Source organism: Stomoxys calcitrans, chromosome 1 (genome assembly GCF_963082655.1).
Source record: "Stomoxys calcitrans chromosome 1, idStoCalc2.1, whole genome shotgun sequence".
Taxonomy (NCBI): domain Eukaryota; kingdom Metazoa; phylum Arthropoda; class Insecta; order Diptera; family Muscidae; genus Stomoxys; species Stomoxys calcitrans.
Window position 1 is genome coordinate 26,075,004 of NC_081552.1, and position 20,541 is coordinate 26,095,544.

Sequence of the window (20,541 nt, forward strand, 5' to 3'; positions counted from 1 at the left end):
ACCATACTTGCCAAAGTTGTTTGATATCATAACAAAATACTTCGTGCAAAATTTCATTCCAATCGGATAAGAATTGCGCACTCTAGAGGCTCAAGAAGTCAAGACCCAAGATCGGTTTATATGGCAGCTATATCAGATTATAGACCGATTTGAACCATACTTTGCACAGTTGTTGGATATCATAACAAAACACGTGGTGCAAAATTTCGTGCCAAGCGGATAAGAATTGCGCACTCTAGGGTCTCAAGAAGTCAAGACCCAAGATCGGTTTATATGGCAGCTATATCAGATTATGGACTGATTTGAACCATACTTGGCACAGTTGTTGCATATAATAACAAAACACGTCGTGCAAAATTTCATCTTAATCGGATAAGAATTGCGCACTGTAGAGACTCAAAAATCAAGACCCAAGATCGGTTTATATGGCAGCTATATCAAAACATGAACCGATATGGCCCATTTACGATACCAACTGACCTACACCAACAAGAAGTATTTGTGCAAAATTTCAAGCTGCTAGCTTTACTCTGTACTTGGTACAGTTGATGGAAGTTATAAAAAAACACTACATGTAAAATTTCAGCCAAATTGGACAAAAATTGCGGCTTCCAGGGGCTCAAGAAGAGATCGGTTCATATGGGAGCTATATCTAAATCTGAACCAATATAGCCCAATTGCAATCCCCAACGACCTACATCAATACTAAGTATCAACCGGCTAGCTTATGCGTTCGATGATTTCGTCAGACGGACGGACGGGCTTGGCTAGATCGAATCAGAATGTCGAGACGATCCAGAATATATATATATACTTTATGGGATTCCAGATCAATATTTCGAGGTGTTACAAACGGAACGACTAGATTAGTATACCCCCATTCTTTAATGGTGGGTTTAAAAAAGGTAACCTGGAAAAAGAAAATCTAAGTAAGGAATTCCGTGCTACTTACATATGTTATCACTGGCCGCATCGATTTTACATAAGTGAGCTCGTAGTCCAATGTTTCTCTTTATGATACCAATAGCTATGCTGACCTCCTTCTTACTTCCTTTAAGTAATAGCATCGTCTTCTCACGATCTGGATCTCCCCATAGGATTTTCGTCGTCCTACCGACCCTCTCGCTGTTCCACAGGGATGCATGCGCATTCGTCGCCCATGCCCTTGGACTGTGTCGACCCCAAAGGCCTCGTATTATCCAAGTTTATTGACGGCAGTTCTTTGGGCTTCTACGCTATGACCCGACACCCAAACGATGCTGATTGTGCCATCTTCAGAGAAGGCGTTAATCTCTTTCTTACACTGCAAAACAGTTCGTGACCTTACCGTCCTGGTTGTTATTGCCCTTAAGGCAATTTTACTGTACGTAAAGATGTTCACACTCAACGTCCTCACGTTTACCACCTCACGCATTCCGTGATCGCCCGGATCTCCGCCTGAAGGACTGCTTTATGGTAAGGCAGCATAAAAAGATCCAGTCCATGGGTTATCAATGTAGACCTCTAGGCCCACTCTGTCCAATTTAATGCTTGAAGATTATTGCATGCAACTGTTGACCGTGACTGCCTCTCAAATGGTCCATCCGATTAGTCCAATCCTCCAATCCATAGCCCCACAAAAAAAGTCTAAAGGCGTTAAATTGCATTATCTAGGCGGCCAATTGACTTGTCCCGAAAGTTAAGTCAAATGTTCACCGGTGTCATATGCCGCTGTGTGGCATATGACACCGTCTTGTTGAAACCACGTGTCATGCAAATTAAGCCCTTGCTTTTTGGGCAAAAAAAAATTGAATATCATCTAACGATAGAGCTTACCATTTACATTATCTTTGAAGAAGTACGGTCCAATGATGGCACCAGCCCATATACCGCACCAAACTGTGACTTTTTCTGGATTCATTGGTAGCTCTTGTAATGCTTTTGGCTGATCATTACTCCAAAATTGACATTTCTGCTTATTTAAGTACTCATTGAGCCAAAAATGAGCTTCGTCGCTCAATGGAAAAAGCATGCGACGAACTATCTTAACAGAGCACCCATTTTGATAATAAAATTCAATAATTTGCAAGCGTTGTTCGTTTGTAAGACGATTCATGAAAAAATAATGGACCAAACTGAAGATGTTTGACAGTGAAACAAAACACGAAACGAAGACAACATTGAAGCATTTATTCTGATAATACCGGCCGAAATGTTGGAATGAGTATGCCAAAATTGGACTGAGCGTATGGACCATTTGAGGCGCATTCACTGTCAACATTTGCATGTAATAAATTTTCAACATTAAATTAAATGGATCGTAATATCGATTCAAATAAAGAATTCATGAATTTTTTGTGCATTTTATTAAAAAATCATCCTTTAGAAGTGAAAATCGGGCGATATGCATATATGGCAACTATATCTAAATCTGGACCGATTTCTATGAAATTCACTAGTAATATGACGATTCACAAAAAAATACTTCCTACAAAATTTGAGAGAGTCGGTTAACGAGTGAGCATTTAATTGCAATATTTCTCAAAATCGAACGAACATATATGGGAGCTATGTCTAAATCTAAACCGATATTAAGCAAACTATATGGGTATTGTAGAAATCGTCAAGGAAAGTGTGGTACGAAATTTTGGATAGATTGGTCAATAAATGCGATTCAAGTGGCTTCAGGAGTAAAAATCGGGCGATATACATATATGGCAGCTATATCTAAATCTGAAGCGATTTCTATGAAATTCGCCAGCATCGTCAAGAGTCATGTCCGATCTGCCAATTTACGATAGAATCGGTTAACAAATTAACAAAATTATTGCATTATAAGCCCAAATCGGACAAACATATATATATGGGGTATATATCCAAATCTGAACCGATTTTTTCCAATTTCAATAGGCTTCGCCTTAGCGCCAAAAAAATTATGTGCCAATTTTAAAGACGATCCGATGAAAATTTCTACCTGTAGTTTGTACTAACTTTTTCTAAATTAGTTATACCCTACACCACCACTGTGGTGCAGAAAAAAGAGTACACCCTTCGATAAGTATACCGATCGGAATCACTTTCTGACTCGATTAAGCTATGCCCGTCCGTCTGCATGTCGAAAGCACGCTAACTTCCGAAGGAGTAAAGCTAGCCGCTTGAAATTTTGCACAAGTACTTCTTATTAGTGTAGGTCGGTTGGTATTGTAAATGGGCTATATCGGTCCATGTTTTGATATAGCTGCCATATCAACCGATCTTGGGTCTTGACTTCCTGAGCCTCTAGAGTGTGGAATTCTTATCCAATTGGAATGGAATTTTGCACGACGTGTTTTGTTATGATATCCAACAACTGTGCCAAGTATGGTTCAAATCGGTCCATAACCTGATATAGCTGCCATATCAACCGATCTTGGGTCTTGACTTCTTGAGCCTCTAGAGTGCGCAATTCTTATCCAATTGGAATGAAATTTTGCACCACGTGTTTTGTTATGATATCCAACAACTGTGCCAAGTATGGTTCAAATCGGTCAATAACCCGATGTAGCTGCCATATCAACCGATCTTGGGTCTTGACTTCTTGAGTCTCTAGAGTGCGCAATTCTTATCCGATTGGAATGAAATTTTGCAAGACGTATTTTGTTATGATATCCAATATATGTGCTAAATGTGGTTCAATTCGATTCATAACCTGATATAGCTGCCATACAAACCGATCTTGGGTCTTGACTTCTTGAGCCTCTAGAGTGCGCAATTCTTATCCGATTGGAATGAAATTTTGCACGACGTGTTTCGTTATGATATCCAACAACTGTGCCAAGTATGGTTCAAATCGGTTCATGTTTTGATATAGCTGCCATATAAACCGATCTTGGGTCTTGACTTCTTGAGCCTCTAGAGTGCGCAGTTCTTATCCGGTTGGAATGAAATTTTGCACGACGTGTTTTGTTATGATATCCAACAACTGTGCCAAGTATGGTTCAAATCGGTCCATAACCCGATGTAGCTGCCATATCAACCGATCTTGGGTCTTGACTTCTTGAGCCTCTAGAGTGCGCAATTCTAATCCGATTGGAATGAAATTTTGCAAGACGTGTTTTGTTATGATATCCAATATATGTGCCAAGTATGGTTCAAATCGGTCCATAACCCGATGTAGCTGCTATATCAACCGATCTTGGGTCTTGACTTCTTGAGCCTCTAGAGTGCGCAATTCTTATCCGATTGGAATGAAATTTTACACGACGTGTTTTATTATGATATCCAACAACTGTGCCAAGTATGATTCAAATCGGTCCATAACCCGATGTAGCTGCCATATCAACCGATCTTGGGTCTTGACTTCTTGAGCCTCTAGAGTGCGCAATTTTTTTCCGATTGGAATGAAATTTTGCACGACGTGTTTTGTTATGATATCCAACAACTGTGCCAAGTATGGTTCAAATCGGTCCATAACCCGATGTAGCTGCCATATCAACCGATCTTGGGTCTTGACTTCTTGAGCCTCTAGAGTGCGCAATTCTTATCGGATAGGACTGAAATTTTGCATGACGTGTTTTGTTATGATATCCAACAACTGTGCCAAGTATGGTTCAAATCGGTATATAACCCGATATAGCTGCCATATAAACCGATCTGGGATCTTGACTTCTTGAGCCTCTAGAGTGCCCAATTCTTATCGGATAGGACTGAAATTTTGCACGACGTGTTTTGTTATGATATCCAACAATTGTGCCAAGTATGGTTCAAATCGGTCCATAACCCGATATAGCTGCCATATAAACCGATCTGGGATCTTGACTTCTTGAGCCTCTAGAGGTCGCAATTATTATCCGATTTGCCTGAAATTATGTATTACGGATCCTCTCATGACCATCAACATACGTGTATATTATGATCTGAATCGGTCTATAGCCCGATACAGCTCCCATATAAATCGATCTCTCTATTTTACTTCTTGAGCCCCCAAATTGCGCAATTTCTATTCGAATTGGCTGACAGTTTACACAGGTCTCCAACATGTAATAATATAATAATAGCAGAGCAAATCTTTTCTTATATCCTTTTTTGCCTAAGAAGAGATGCAGGGAGAAGAACTCGGCAAATGCGATCTATGGTGGAGGGTATGTAAGATTCGGCCCGGCCGAACTTAGCACGCTTTTACTTGTTAAATTTTACGGATGGTGCGCAGAATGGTCTCGTAGTTAAAATATGGTGAGAGGTGAGGATAAACCGATCCTCACCCTCTCTTATCTTAAAAAACGACAGACTTCGGAGTGGAGTGGAGCGGCTATGCGATAGTAGGCGATGAGAGACTATACCATCGAGGTATAGTTGAGGCCACAATAGGAAACCTGCAAGGAATGAAAGACGTTTCCAATCGGATACCTGTGAAGACACTTGAGGTTGAGATTTCAAATCTCAAAATTTCACTATTTGAGTTATGACCTTCTTGCTGCTTTAAATCAGTGTTTTTTTTTTTTTTTTGCAATACGCTTTGTTTTTGTTCTTAAAAAAATCTACTTATTTATTTATTTAATGTTTATCTATTTTGTTTGCAATGGGTTAGCGTTGTAGTTGTTGTTGCTATCTCTTTTGTGTTTTGCAAACAAATTTCACCTTAGAAGTTTTCTTGGCTTTTTTTTTCTTGTATTGTTGTTTTTGCTATCATAGCATTTCAAAATTGGTTTAATTGTTATTTTTAGAATTTACGTATGATTTGAAAGAATTTCATCTTTGAAACGTTTTTAATTCGTCTTTGGTATTTTTTAGACCAAACTAGAAACCCCCTTTCCCAAAAACAACAAAACAGACAGAAGAAAATCATCATAGAGTATAAAAAATGAGATAAACAAAACGACATTATATTATTGCGCTTGAGCTCATTCGAATGCATTTGTTTACTTTTTTTGTACTTTTTTTCTTGGATTTGGATAAAAAATTTAAATGACTGACTTATGGTATATGGGTGAAAATGCGTAGCATATAAAGCAATTATTTGGGGGGAACATTTTGTTTAGTCAAATAACGACGACGTATTAATTGTGAAAATATGCAGAGGAGATTTTTGAACAAAACTAGGTGAGTATTTCAAATTTTGAAAACAGTTTCCTATGAAAATGAAATGTTGACGAAATTTCCTACATAAATTGAATTTTGAAAACATTTTTAACAAGTAAAAGCGTGCTAAGTTCGGCCGGGCCGAATCTTATATACCCTCCACCATGGAGCGCATTTGTCAGTTCTTTTCCCGGCATCTCTTCTTAGGCAAAAAATGATATAAGAAAAGAAAGAAAGAAAAAACCTGCTATTAGAGCGATATCAAGATATGATCCGGTTTAGACCACAATTAAATTATATGTTGGAGACCTGTGTAAAATGTCAGCCAATTCAGAATTGCGCCCTTCGGGGGCTCAAAAAGTAAAATAGAGAGATCGATTTATATGGGAGCTGTATCGGGCTATAGACCGATTCAGACCATAATAAACACGTATGTTGATGGTCATGAGAGGATCCGTCGTACAAAATTTCAGGCAAATCACCAGAATTTCGCTCTCTAGAGGCCCAAGAAGTCAAGACCCAAGATAGGTTTATATGGCAGCTACATCAGGTTATGAACCGATTTGAACCATACTTGGCACAGTTGTTGGATATCATAACAAAACACGTGGTGCAAAATTTCATTCTAATCGGATAATAATTGCGCACTCTAGAGCCTCAAGAAATCAAGACCCAAGATCGGTTTATATGACAGCTATACCAGGTAATGGCCCGAATTGAACCATACTTAGCACAGTTGTTAGAAGTGATACTAAAACACTATGTGCAAAATTTCAGTCTAGTCGGATGAGAATTGCGCCCTCTAGAGGCTCAAAAAGTCAAGACCCAAGATCGGTTTATATGACAGCTATATCAGGTTATAGACCGATTTGAACCACACTTAGCACAGTTATTGGATATCATAACAAAACACGTAGTGCAAAATTTCATTCCAATCGGATAAGAATTGCGCCCTCTAGAGGCTCAAGAAGTCAAGACCCAAGATCGGTTTATATTGCAGCTATGTCAGGTTATGAACCGATGTGAACCATACTTGGCACAGTTATTGGATATCGTAGCAAAACACGTCGTGCAAAATTTCATTCAAATCGGATAAGAATTGCGCACTCTAGAGGCTCAGGAAGTCAAGACCCAAGATCGGTTTATATGGTAGCTATATCAAAACATGGACCGATATAGCCCATTTACAATACCAACCGACCTACACTAATAAGAAGTATTTGTGCAGAATTTGAAGCGGCTAGCTTTACTCCTTCGGAAGTTAGCGTGCTTTCGACAGACAGACGGACGGACGGACGGACATGGCTAGATCGACATAAAATTTCACGACGATTAAGAATAAGGACGATAAGGTCTCAGACGAATATTTCGAGTAGTTACAAACAGAATGACGAAATTAGTATACCCCCCATCTCATGGTGGAGGGTATAAAAATGAATATTTGAGAACATTTTCTTATGGAAATGTTGATGAAATTTCCTATAGAAATAAAATTTTGCCTAAATTTCCTAATGAAATGGAAGAGAAAATAGTCTGCTGATATCCGCAAACACCGTCTGCTGATATTAAATTAAAAATTTTGAAATGTTTCATTGATTCCATAAAAAATTGTTGAACTTGCCAACAGCACTTAAGGCGTTTGCCATATATTAATAACACAATTTGCCAGTTTTAGCCGTTTTAATAGCCACCTCAATGGGATGGGGGGTGTACTAACCTATTGACGTAAATCGTTGTAAATGAAACATATCGGTTCAGATGTTGACGTAGCTGGACCATATCGCTAAAATCTGGCGGATTGTAGCAGACTGAAAATCCCCATGCCACAATCGAGACAGGAGGGGAAGACATCGAAATGGGACCCGACAAGCCCTGTTTGGATGGTTCATCCAGTTGGACTGGGCTCAAGGTGTGCGCCAGCGGGGAACTTCGACGTCAGCTGCTAGTGAAGCATCTAAGAAGAAATCGTCCACACCGCAAGTGTCAAGTGTCCTGGGGAAGAATGGTTTCATTGCTTTCTTACCTGCCTCTGGATGCATACGGAAGCTCCTCATGACAAGATCTAACGAATCTTGTGAGTACGAACTCCTAGCGGAATCAGTGGTGGATGTTCTGAATCCTGACTATAGTCCGGTTTCTACAGATAAATCTCTATCATTGTAAGGCCGCTTCGGTGGCACTAAAGGTCCTAAGAATTTCGGGATTTAAACTACTCAAGGGTACGAAGAATGGGAGACACAGAGCTTGTATCTTGCAAAGAGTTGTCTAAATGTTTTTCTTCTTCCGTCGCTAAACACCGAAGATTCAGTAGAAGCCAATCTTGAAATAAATAAGTCTCATTACTGGCTGTCTGCCCCATTTATGGCGATTTAGAGATGCCCCCTTCAAGCCTTACGTTGCTGATTGAAGCCGCTGCTGCAGGGAAGAAGACCTCATTATAGGAAGTGAAGCTAATGCATATCACCAGACATTGGCATCACAACATGGATTTCGAAAACTGCATAGCACAACAACTGCTTTGTATGCCATCACCGCACACATTTACCGTGGCTTCAATTAGCTCTGGACCTATCGAAGGCATCCGACTCGGTCAGCCATGCCAAACTTTTTGAGGATATCGCCAACACGCCCCTCCAGCCAGGCCTGAAACGCTGGGTCGCGAATTATCTGTGTGGACGCCAGTCATTTATGGAATTTAGGGATAAGAAATCGAAGCACTGTATAGTCAAACAGGGAGTTTCCCAAGGCGGGGTGATATCTCCGGCACTGTTTAACCTCTACATATCCTCCATTCCACCCCCTCCAGACGGCATTGTATCATATGCGGACGATTGTACGATCATGGCATCAGGCCCCCACCGATTATTGACATCTGCGATAGGTTGAACGTCTACCTCAACGAACTTGCTTCATAATTCGCTGAAGATATCAGCCACCAAATCTTCAGCCACATTGTTCACTACAAATACGCGAGAGGTGAATACCGAGCTGACTGTGATGATCGTTGGAGAAATGATTGAAAATACTTGGCGTCACATATGACACCTCTTACACATTCTCCCCATATGCCACAGCAATTGGCGATAAAGTCAAAAGTAGAAACAAGGTCCTCAAGTCACTTGCCGGCAGCACTTGGGGCGCAGACAAGGAAACCTTGTTGACCACGTACTAAGCAATTGGCCGGTCTGTGGTAAGTTATGCAGCGTCAGTGTGGTCTCATCAGCTTTGTGACACGCGGTGGAATAATATTCAGATCTGTCAGAATGCCGCCCTCCGAACCGCGAAGGGCTGTCTGCTCAGTATTCAAGTGGATCACCACTACCAGTGCGAAGACATAACTACATGCAGTCTAAGCAATACCTTTTGGGCTGTTATGGCAGAGACCATCCAAATCATCATCTTGTGGATAGATATCCACCAACCAGATGCCTTAAGGTAGATCTACATGATCTAGAGCGTGAGATTCAGCGCTACAAGAGTGAACCTCTAGATCAAGCGGCATATCAAGCAGGTCTAGACAACATTCATGCAGACACGTTAGCAGATGCGGTAAATAGCTACTGGGTGAATGTAGTAGGGAAAAGATCCCTGGAGATCGCCTATCGCGGCAGCAGCATGCATATAAAAAAGGCCAAGTCGGTCTATAATCTGATATACAGATCCCATATAAACCAATCTCTTGACGAGACTTCTTGAGCCCCTGGGAGCAGAAATTTTTGTCCAATTTTGCTTTTTGCCTGTAGCGTTGTGTTAAAACTTTCAACAACTGTGGTACGTACGGTCCAAATCGGTCGATTACCTGATATAGCTCCCACATAAACCGATCTCCCGATTTGATTTCTTGAGCCCCTGGAAGCCGCAATTTTCAACCGATTCGGCTGAAATTTTTATACCCTCCACTAAAAGATGGGGGATATACTAATTTCGTCATTCTGTTTGTAAATACTCGAAATATTCGTCTTAGACCCCATAAAGTATATATATTCTTGATCGTCGTGAAATTTTATGTCGATCTAGCCATGTCCGTCCGTCTGTCCGTCCGTCCGTCCACCTGTCTGTCGAAAGCACGCTAACTTCCGAAGGAGTAGAGCTAGCCGCTTGAAATTTTGCACAAATACTTCTTATTAGTGTAGGTCGGTTGGTATTGTAAATGGGCCATATCGGTCTATGTTTTGATATATCTGCCATATAAACCGATCTTGGGTCTTGACTTCTTGAGTCTCTAGAGTGCGCAATTCTTATCCGATTGGAATGAAATTTTGCACGACGTGTTTCGTTATGATATCCAACAACTGTGTCAAGTATGGTTCAAATCGGTCCATAACCTTATATAGCTGTCATATAAACCGATCTTGGGTCTTGACTTCTTGAGCCTCTAGACGGCGCAATTCTTTTCCAATTTGAATGAATTTTGTCACGTAGTATTTTGTTATGATATCCAACAACTGTGCCAAATATGGTTCAAATCGGTTCATAACCTGATATAGCTGTCATATAAACCGATCTGGGGTCTTGACTTCTTTAGCCTCTAGAGTGCGCAATTCTTATCCGATTGGAATGAACTTTTTCACGACGTGTTTCGTTATTATATCCAACAACTGTGCCAAGTATGGTTCAAATCGGTCCATAACCTGATATAGCTGCCATATAAACCGATCTGGGATCTTGACTTCTTGAGCCTCCTCGGTCTACAGCCCGATACAGCTCCCATATAAATCGATCTCTCTATTTTACTTCTTGAGCCCACAAAGAGCGCAATTCTTATTCGAATTGGCTGACATTTTACACAGGTCTCCAACATATAATTTTATTGTGGTCCAAACCGGACCATATCTTAATATCGCTCTAATAGCAGAGCAAATCTTTTCTTATATCCTTTTTTTTGCCTAAGAAGAGATGCCGGGAAAAGAACTCGACAAATGCGATCCATGGTGGAGGGTATATAAGATTCGCCCCGGCCGAACTTAGCACGCTTTTACTTGTTCATGCACTGTTCTGTTACGACTTTCAATAACTGTGCATAATACGATTCAAATCGGTGTATAACCTGATATAGCTCAGCGATTCTCATGAAATTTTGCACTATTGATTCTCTTATAAGTATCGAAATTATTGGAGGATTTTAAAGATATCGGCTCCGATTTGCATATAGCTCCCATAAATGTTTGTCCAATTTCGACTAGTATTGCAATAATTTGGTCTTTTGTTTAATCGATTGTCTGAATTTTTGATCGTGGCTATTTTTTGAGTTCCAACTACCGTGTTGCAGCTTCTATATCCATGGTGTCCAAACATAAAGCTCTTTTATCTTTTTATTCCTTTCATGAAATGTCTTTATCTTTTTACTAAGGCTTTTGTTTTCTTTCCATTTAAAGCCAGATATCCGGTCTGATGAAATATATGGAAAAACGTTTTGTGGATTTTTCTCAATGAAAACACAAAACAACGTCATCCTTGTGACGTTGCCATAGAAGAATTTCGCAATATCTTACAACAGTCTGCGCAAGCCTTTTGGTATTTTAAAAGACCACCACTTGAGATGATAGGCGTATAGAAAATGTTATAAATAAAGACTGGGTAAAGAAAAATTCATTCAGGAACCAGAGGCAAGAAAATGCACCATTGAAATAAAAAATCGTATCGTATGAAGGTCAATCAAGCTTATAAAGGCGCTGAAAACAAAAGTGATCTAAAACTATGTATAGCAAAAAAAAAAAAAAAAAAAACATATAGCACGCATAAAATTCACAGCTTCTCACAAACGGTAAAAAATACGCAATCTAGCCTATCTACACCTAGCGAAAAGTTGATACAAGAAGTACTCATTTTTGGAACCATACGGTATTAATTGTAAAGCAACACTGTATGATACGAACACAATATCGGATGACATGGATGAATCATAAAATGATTAGTACCGCAGGCATAAAATTCACAGCTTCTCACAAAAGGTAAAAAATACGCAATCTAGCCTATCTACACCTAGCGAAAAGTTGATACAAGAAGTACTAATTTTAATACCATACGGTATTAATTGTTAAGCAACACTGTATGATACGAACACAATATCGGATGGCATGAATGAATCATAAAATGATTAGTACCGTTTGGTACTAGCCTTATTACCGAGCTAGTATTGGTTTTAATACCAATCCGATATTGGTTTCAGCACCCGACCGTTATTGGTTTTAGTACCGAAGGTTATTGATTATTCCACCCCCTAATGAACCAAAAACAAGTAAGAGCGTGCTGAGTTCGGCCGGGCCGAATCTTATATACCCTCCACCATGGATCGCATTTGTCGATTTCTTTGCGCGGCATCTCTTTTTAGGTATACAAGGAATAATGGATAAGAATTGTTATGCTATCGTAGATATATATCAACTTATAGTCCGATTCGCACCATAAGTGAGTTGAGTGTCGAAGGCCATAGTAGTTGTCATTGGGTAATATATCAGTCAGCCTTGTAGGGGTTCAAGAAGCATAAACGGGAGATCGCTTAATATGGGAGCTGTATTAGGCTATAGATCGATTAAGACCATATTGAACATGTATGGTAAAGGTCACGGTAAAAGCCGTTGTAACAAATTTCAGCAGAATCGAATAAGAATTGCTGCCTCTAGAGGCTTAAGAAGTCAAGATCCCAGATCAGTTTATATGACAAGCTATATCAAGTTATAGACATATTAAAACCATACTCGATACAGTTGTTGGAAGTAAGCAAATAAGTTCGTGCAAAATTTCACCCCAATCGGATAAGAATTGCGCCCTCTAGTGGCTCAAGAAGTCAAAACCCAATGTCGGTTTATATGGTAGCTATATCAAAACATGACCCATTTACAATCCCAACCTAAATACACTAATAAGAAGTGTTTGTGCAAAATTTGAAGCGTCTAGCTTGCGTGCTTTCGACAGACGGACGATCAAGTATACATATATTGGGTTGCCCAAAAAGTAAGTGCGGATTTTTTAAAAGAAAGTAAATGCATTTTTAATAAAACTTAGAATGAACTTTAATCAAATATACTTTTTTTACACTTTTTTTCTAAAGCAAGCTAAAAGTAACAGCTGATAACTGACAGAAGAAAGAATGCAATTACAGAGTCACAGGCTGTGAAAAAATTTGTCAACGCCGACTATATGAAAAATCCGCAATTACTTTTTGGGCAACCCAATACATTATGGAGTCAATTGGCATGACGAAATTAGAATATCCCCCATCCTATTGGAGGGTAAAAAAAATCCATCGTCATCTTTGTATCAGTACGTAAAATTTACATAAACCTTTAGCGAAGGCAATTTCCGATATGTCATATATTGGGTTGCCCAAAAAGTAATTGTCGGTAATATAGTAGTAATATAGTCGGCGTTGACAAATTTTTTCAACGGCTTGTGACTCTGTAATTGCATTCTTTCTTCTGTCAATTATCAGCTGTTACTTTTAGTTTGCTTTAGAAAAAAAGTGCGCGAAATTTTGTTAACATTTGTTTGTTTGGCGTCAATTTTAATATGGCTACCACATGTATTGAAAGAAATTCATTTAACAAACCGAATCAACGCTTGTGATATGCACCTTAAACGCAATGAATTCGATCCGTTTTTAAAACGAATCATAACTGGAGATGAAAAATGGATTGTTTACAACAACGTTAGTCGAAAACGATCATGGTCCAAGCATGGTGAACCAGCTCAAACCACTTCAAAGGTGGTGATATCCACCAAAAGAAGGTTATGTTGTGTGTTTGGTTGGGATTGGAAGGGTGTGGTATATTTTGAGCTGCTTCCAAGGAACCAAACGATTAATTCGGATGTTTACTGTCAACAATTGGACAAATTGAATACAGCCATCAAGGAGAAGCGACCAGAATTGGTCAATCGTAAAGGTGTCATATTCCACCAGGACAACGCTAGACCGCACACATCTTTGGTCACTCGCCAAAAAACGGAGTGAGCTTGGCTGGGAACTTTTGATGCATCCACCATATAGCCCTGACCTTGCACCATCAGACTACCATTTATTTCGATCTTTGCAGAACTCCTTAAATGGTAAAACTTTCGGCAATGATGAGGCTATAAAATCGCACTTGGTTCAGTTTTTTGCAGATAAAGGCCAGAAGTTCTATGAGCGTGGAATACTAAATTTGCCAGGAAGATGGCAAAAGGTTATCGAACAAAATGGCAATTATAAATTTGATTATAGTTCATTCTAAGTTTTATTAAAAATGCGTTTACTTCCTTTTCTCTTCTTCTCTTCTTTTTCTCCTCAAAAATATAGAAAATTAAGGATTTTTTAGCCATAGTAGACAAAATGGCACCAAACATAGTATTTGCATACTGAATTTATTTTTATTTTGGTTCTCTTAGTTCCCCATAGACAAAAGATGTGCAGTGTTGTATATCTCTAATCATTGCATGACAAATAATTTAGTCTAAATATCTTTATTTCTATCCATTGATTGGGTGAGTGAGCCATAAATTGTTTTTCTTTTCATTCATCCCATGATCATTAGCTCTCATTACATAGACAATTCATTCCTTACATCACTCAAAAACGAAAAATTTTAAAAATATGTCTTCAATTAGCATTTCTTTTTATACAGATTATGCGCATTTTTTTTTTTTTTTTTCATAATTATATCTGATACATACCTGTTAATTCTGCAGTTGTCGCCGTTGTCGGTACAAATTTCGCCAATGTCAGCATGGTGCTGACAAATATGACGCCACTCCAATAGATTCGGTTGTGATTCATGATGTCGGCCGTATGGTCGGTTTTTAAGGCACAAAAAACAATTAATAATGATAGAAAAAAACGTACACACACGAAAAAAAAACAGATGATGTTTCACCAAAAAAATTTGTGATGGTGTTTCTTCTGCGTTAGGTATTTTTTTTTTATTTTGCTTATTAGTTAGCCTAAACGATTTGCGGGGAAGTTAAATTAATGGCCACCGCTTGAGAGCTAAATTATCCTTGATGGCTGCTGTTGAATTCTATCAGGAAGGATAAGAATAATGATGGCTGTTGTAATGATGCTGATGCTGATGCTGCTGCTGCTCCAGCTGTAGTGGTTGATTGATACGGGCACACAATTATTTATTTTATTTAATTTTTTTTTTTTTCTTTTTTTCTGATAAATTGTTTGCTGGGTTGTATACTTTGTTATGTTGTATGGTTAGATTTAGCACTGCTTAGGTATAAGTTATTTGTTAAGGCTGAATAAACAACAACACATTAGTGACTATTAGATTTTCTTTTCTCAACTTCTGCTATTTGTATTTCTTTTGCATTTTTATTTTTTGTAAATGTAAGACAACTTTATGTTACTTTATCGTTATTGATTTAGCTTTTTTGCACTTGTAGCATTTTTAGGGGAAACTTGAACTGCGAAAAAAAAAACAAAAATATTAGTAGAAATTTATTAGTTGAACAAATTAATAACCCATTTGGAAATTTTCAAATGGTTTAAAAGCAGAAAGCGAAAAGTGTCACATAAAAAACTCATACAAAACTTTCTATTAAAACCAAATTAAACAAAAAATGGGAGATAATCAAAACATATAATATTTATTAAAAACAAGTAAAAAGGCTTTAAGTTCGGCCGGTCCGAACTTTGGATACCCACCACCTCGGATATATATGTGAACCCCCTTTCCTCGAAATCCGGTGCAAAATTCATACTTTATGCCCCATAGCAGCTATGTTCCGATTTGGACCAGATACTAATAAGTAAAAGTTATTGTTCAATTGTATATAACAAAATATTGGTCTTTTTAGTAGTTATATCTAAAAATAAACCGATCTAAACTATATACCACACGGATGTTGAAAAGCCTAACATAAGTCAGTGTGTCAAATTTCAGTGCAATCGGATTAAAAATGCGCCTTTTATGGGGCCAAGACTTTAAATCGAGAGATCGGTTTATATGGCAGCTATATGCAAATCTTGATCGATCTAGACCAAATTGCAGAAATATGTGGAGGGGCTTAACTTAACTCTTTGTCCCAAATTTCGGCAACATCGGACAATAAATGCGCTTTTTATGGCCCCAAAACCTATAACCGAGAGATCGGTCTATATGGCAGCTATATCCAAATCTAAACCGATCTGGGCCAAATTGACAGAGAATGTCGATGGGCCTAACACAACTCACTGTCCCGAATTTCAGCATAATCGGATAATAAATGTGGCTTTTATGGGCCTAAGACCCTAAATCGGAGGATCGGTTTATATGGCAGCTATATCAAAATCTAAACCGATCTGAGCCATATTGACGGAAGATGTCGAAGGGCCTAACACAACTCACTGTCCCAAATTTCAACAAAATCGGATAATAAATGTGGCTTTTATGGGCCTAAGACCCTAAATCGGAGGATCGGTCTATATGGCAGCTATATCAAAATCTAAACCGATCTGAGCCATATTGACGGAAGATGTCGAAGGGCCTAACACAACTCACTGTCCCAAATTTCAACAAAATCGGATAATAAATGTGGCCTTTATTGCCCTAAGACCCTAAATCGGCGGATCGGTCTATATGGGGGCTATATCAAGATATAGTACAATATAGCCCATCATCGAACTTAACCTGTTAATGGACAAAAAAAAGAATCTGTGCAAAGTTTCAGCTCAATATCTCTATTTTTGAAGACTGTAGCGTGATTTCAACAGACAGACGGAATGCAAACGGAATGACAAAATGAATATACCCCCATCCGCCGGTGGTGGGTATAATAAAAATAAAAAAAATTAGAGAAAGATAAAAAATAATAAATTTTGACAAAATAAAAATAAATTAAATTAAAATAAAACAAGTAAAAACGTGTTAAGTTCGGCCATGTCGAAATTTGGATACCCACCCCTACGAATATATATTTATCATACTATTTTATTATAACTCCACTACTCTCGATCTTATTTCATTCAGGTCCCAAGAACTCTTACAAAATTAACAGTTTCAGCGAAATCAGCCACTAGATACACCTTTTATGGGAATAAGACCCTAAATTGGAAGATCGGCTATATCTAAAAACAAGTAAAAGCGTGCTAAGTTCGGCCGGGCCGAATCTAATATACCCTCCACCATGGATCGCATTTGTCGAGTTCTTTTCCCGGCATCTCTTCTTAGGCAAAAAAAAAGGATATAAGAAAAGATTTGCTCTGCTATTAGAGCGATATTAAGATATGGTCCGGTTTGGACCAAAATTAAATTATATGTTGGAGACCTGTGTAAAATGTCAGCCAATTCGAATAAGAATTGCGCCCTTTGGGGGCTCAAGAAGTAAAATAGAGAGATCGATTTATATGGGAGCTGTAGCGGGCTATAGACCGATTCTGACCATAATAAACACGTATGTTAATGGTCATGAGAGAATCCGTCGTACAAAATTTCAGGCAAATCGGATAATAATTGCTACCTCTAGAGGCTCAAGAAGTCAAGATCCCAGATCGGTTTATATGGCAGCTATATCAGGTTATGGACCGATTTGAACCATACTTGGCACAGTTGTTGGATATCATAACAAAATACTACGTGCCAAAATTCATTCAAATTGCATAAGAATTGCGCCCTCTAGAGGCTCAAGAAGTCAAGACCCAAGATCGGTTTATATGACAGCTATATCAGGTTATAGACCGATTTGAACCATATTTGGCACAGTTGTTGCATATCATAACAAAATACTACGTGCCAAAATTCATTCAAATTGTATAAGAATTGCGCACTCTAGAGGCTCAAGAAGTCAAGACCCAAGATCAGTTTATATGACAGCTATATAAGTTTATGGACCGATTTGAACCATACTTGACATAGTTGTTGGATATCATAACAAAACACGTAGTGCAACATTTCATTCCAATCGGATAAGAATTGCGCACTCTAGAGGCTCAAGAAGTCAAGACCTAAGATCGGTTTATATGGCAGCTATATCAAAACATGGACCGATATGGCCCATTTACAATATCAACCGACCTATACTAATAAGAAGTATTTGTGCAAAATTTCAAGCGGCTAGCTTTACTCCTTCGGAAGTTAGCGTGCTTTCGACAGACAGACGGACGGACGGACAGACGGACGGACATGGCTAGATTGACATAAAATTTCACGACGATCAAGAATATATATACTTTATGGGGTCTAAGACGAATATTTCGAGTAGTTACAATCAGAATGACGAAATTAGTATACCCCCATCTTATGGTGGAGGGTGTAAAAATTCTGAACCATATTTAGGTCAGATGTCGGGAGGTTAAAATCAACTCAATAATTCAACTTTCAGCGAATTTGGGTAATAAATACAGCTTTTATGGTTAGGCTAAGGTCCTTTGGAAAACAATAAAATTAGCTTACTTTATCGAAAACAATGAACATTTTGAAATTCTGGCCCACCTCCTAGAGGCTTTAGCCCACCTCCTAGAGGCTTTAGCCCACCTCCTAGAGGCTTTAGCCCACCTCCTAGAGGCTTTTCTATGCCAATCTCGGGAGCTACATTTGAACCTAACCCAATTTTGTTCAAAATAAATTTAGTTAAAGGGCATAATTTTATTCTCCATGCCAAACTCCTGTCAAACCAGTAAAAATTAAAGCTTCTAGGAACCGAACAAGGATGATCGTGAGACAGGCTTTCCCGGGAACTATATCAGGTTAGACTGATTTAGACCATATTTGGCACAGTTGATGGAAGTCATAATTGAACACCGCATGACAGCTTGTCGCTAAAGTAGGCGAAAATTGCGGCTTTATATGGGAGCTATATCAGGTTATAGACCGATTTGGACTGTACATAACACAGATGTTGGAAGTCAAGACGTCAGTCTAAAACACTACATGCAAAATTTCAACCAAATCGGACGAAAATTGCGGCTTGTAGGGGCTCAAGAACTCAAATAGGGAGACTGGTTTACTTGGGAGCTATATCAGGTTATAGACCGATTTGGACAGTACATGGCACAGTTGATGGAAGTCATAACAAACCCCCACATGCAAAATTTCAACCAAATCGGACGAAAATTGCGGCTTGTAGGGGTTCCAGAACTCAAATAGGGAGACCGGTTTACTTGGGAGCTATATCAGGTTATAGGCCGATTTGTACTGTACATGGCACAGTTGTTGCAAGTCATAACAAAACACTACATGCAAAAATTCAGCCAATTCGGATGAAAATTGCGGCTTGTGACTCAAGAAGTCAAATCGGGAGATCGGTTTATATGGGACCTATATCCAAATTTGAACCAATATGACCCATTTGCAATCCCCGACGACCTACAGCAATAGCCTTACGCGTTCGACCGCTATTGTGATTTTGACTGACGGACGGTCGGACAGGGCTAGATCGACTCAGAACGTCGTGGGGTCTCAGACGAATATTTCGAGGTGTTACAAAGGGAATGACTAGATTAGTACACCCCGACCCTATGGTAGTAGGTATAATATTGTAAAATAACAAAAACTCAAATGTAATTAAAACACAATTAAAAGCGCATTAAATTCGACCGGGCCGAATCTTATACTCGTATGAACTCCACCATGGTTCGCATTGGACAAGTTCTTTCAATGATTTTTATACCCTCCACCATAAGATGGGGGGTATACTAATTTCGTCATTCTGATTGTAACTACTCGAAATATTCGTCTTAGACCCCATAAAGTATATATATTCTGATCGTCGTGAAATTTTATGTCGATCTAGCCATGTCCGTCCGTCCGTCCGTCCGTCTGTCTGTCGAAAGCAAGCTAACTTCCGAAGGAGTGAAGCTAGCCGCTTGAAATTTTGCACAAATACTTCATATTAGTGTAGGTCGGTTGGTATTGTAAATGGGCCATATTGGTTCATGTTTTGATATAGCTGCCATATAAACCGATCTTGGGTCTTGACTTCTTGAGACTCTAGAGTGCGCAATTCTTATCCGATTGGGATGAAATTTTGCACGACTTGTTTTGTTATGATATCCAACAACTGTGCCAAGTATGGTTCAAATCGGTTTATAACCTGATATAGCTGCCATATAAACCGATCTTGGGTCTTGACTTCTTGAGCCTCTAGAGTGCGCAATTCTTATCCGATTTGCCTGAAATTTTGTACGACGGATTCTCTCATGACCATTAACATACGTGTTTATTATGGTCTGTATCGGTCTATAGCCCGATACAGCTCCCATATAAATCGATCTCTCTATTTTACTTCTTGAGCCCACAAAGCGCGCAATTCTTATTCGAATTGGCTGACATTTTACACAGGTCTCCAACATAAATATAATTTAATTGTGGTCCAAACCGGACCATATCTTAATATCGCTCTAATAGCAGAGCAAATCTTTTCTTATTTCCTTTTTTTTGGCCTAAGAAGAGATGCCGGGAAAAGAACTCGACAAATGCGATCCATGGTGGAGGGTATATAAGATTCGGCCCGGCCGAACTTAGCACGCTTTTACTTGTTTCGAATATTTAGGAGTTATGGACAGATATACACCGTACTTGTCATGGCTGTTGCATGGCTGTCGTACAA

At 38.9% G+C, this 20,541-nt stretch overlaps 1 long non-coding RNA gene across 1 annotated transcript in view; it reads right to left on the bottom strand.

Moving 5' to 3' along the window:
• Positions 1-20,541, bottom strand: part of LOC131998562 (uncharacterized) — a 180,965-nt gene that overhangs the window by 116,069 nt on the left and 44,355 nt on the right. The window contains exon 3 of the long non-coding RNA XR_009398797.1: positions 14,686-15,420. This is a non-coding gene — a long non-coding RNA (uncharacterized LOC131998562). The remainder of the gene's footprint in view (positions 1-14,685; positions 15,421-20,541) is intronic.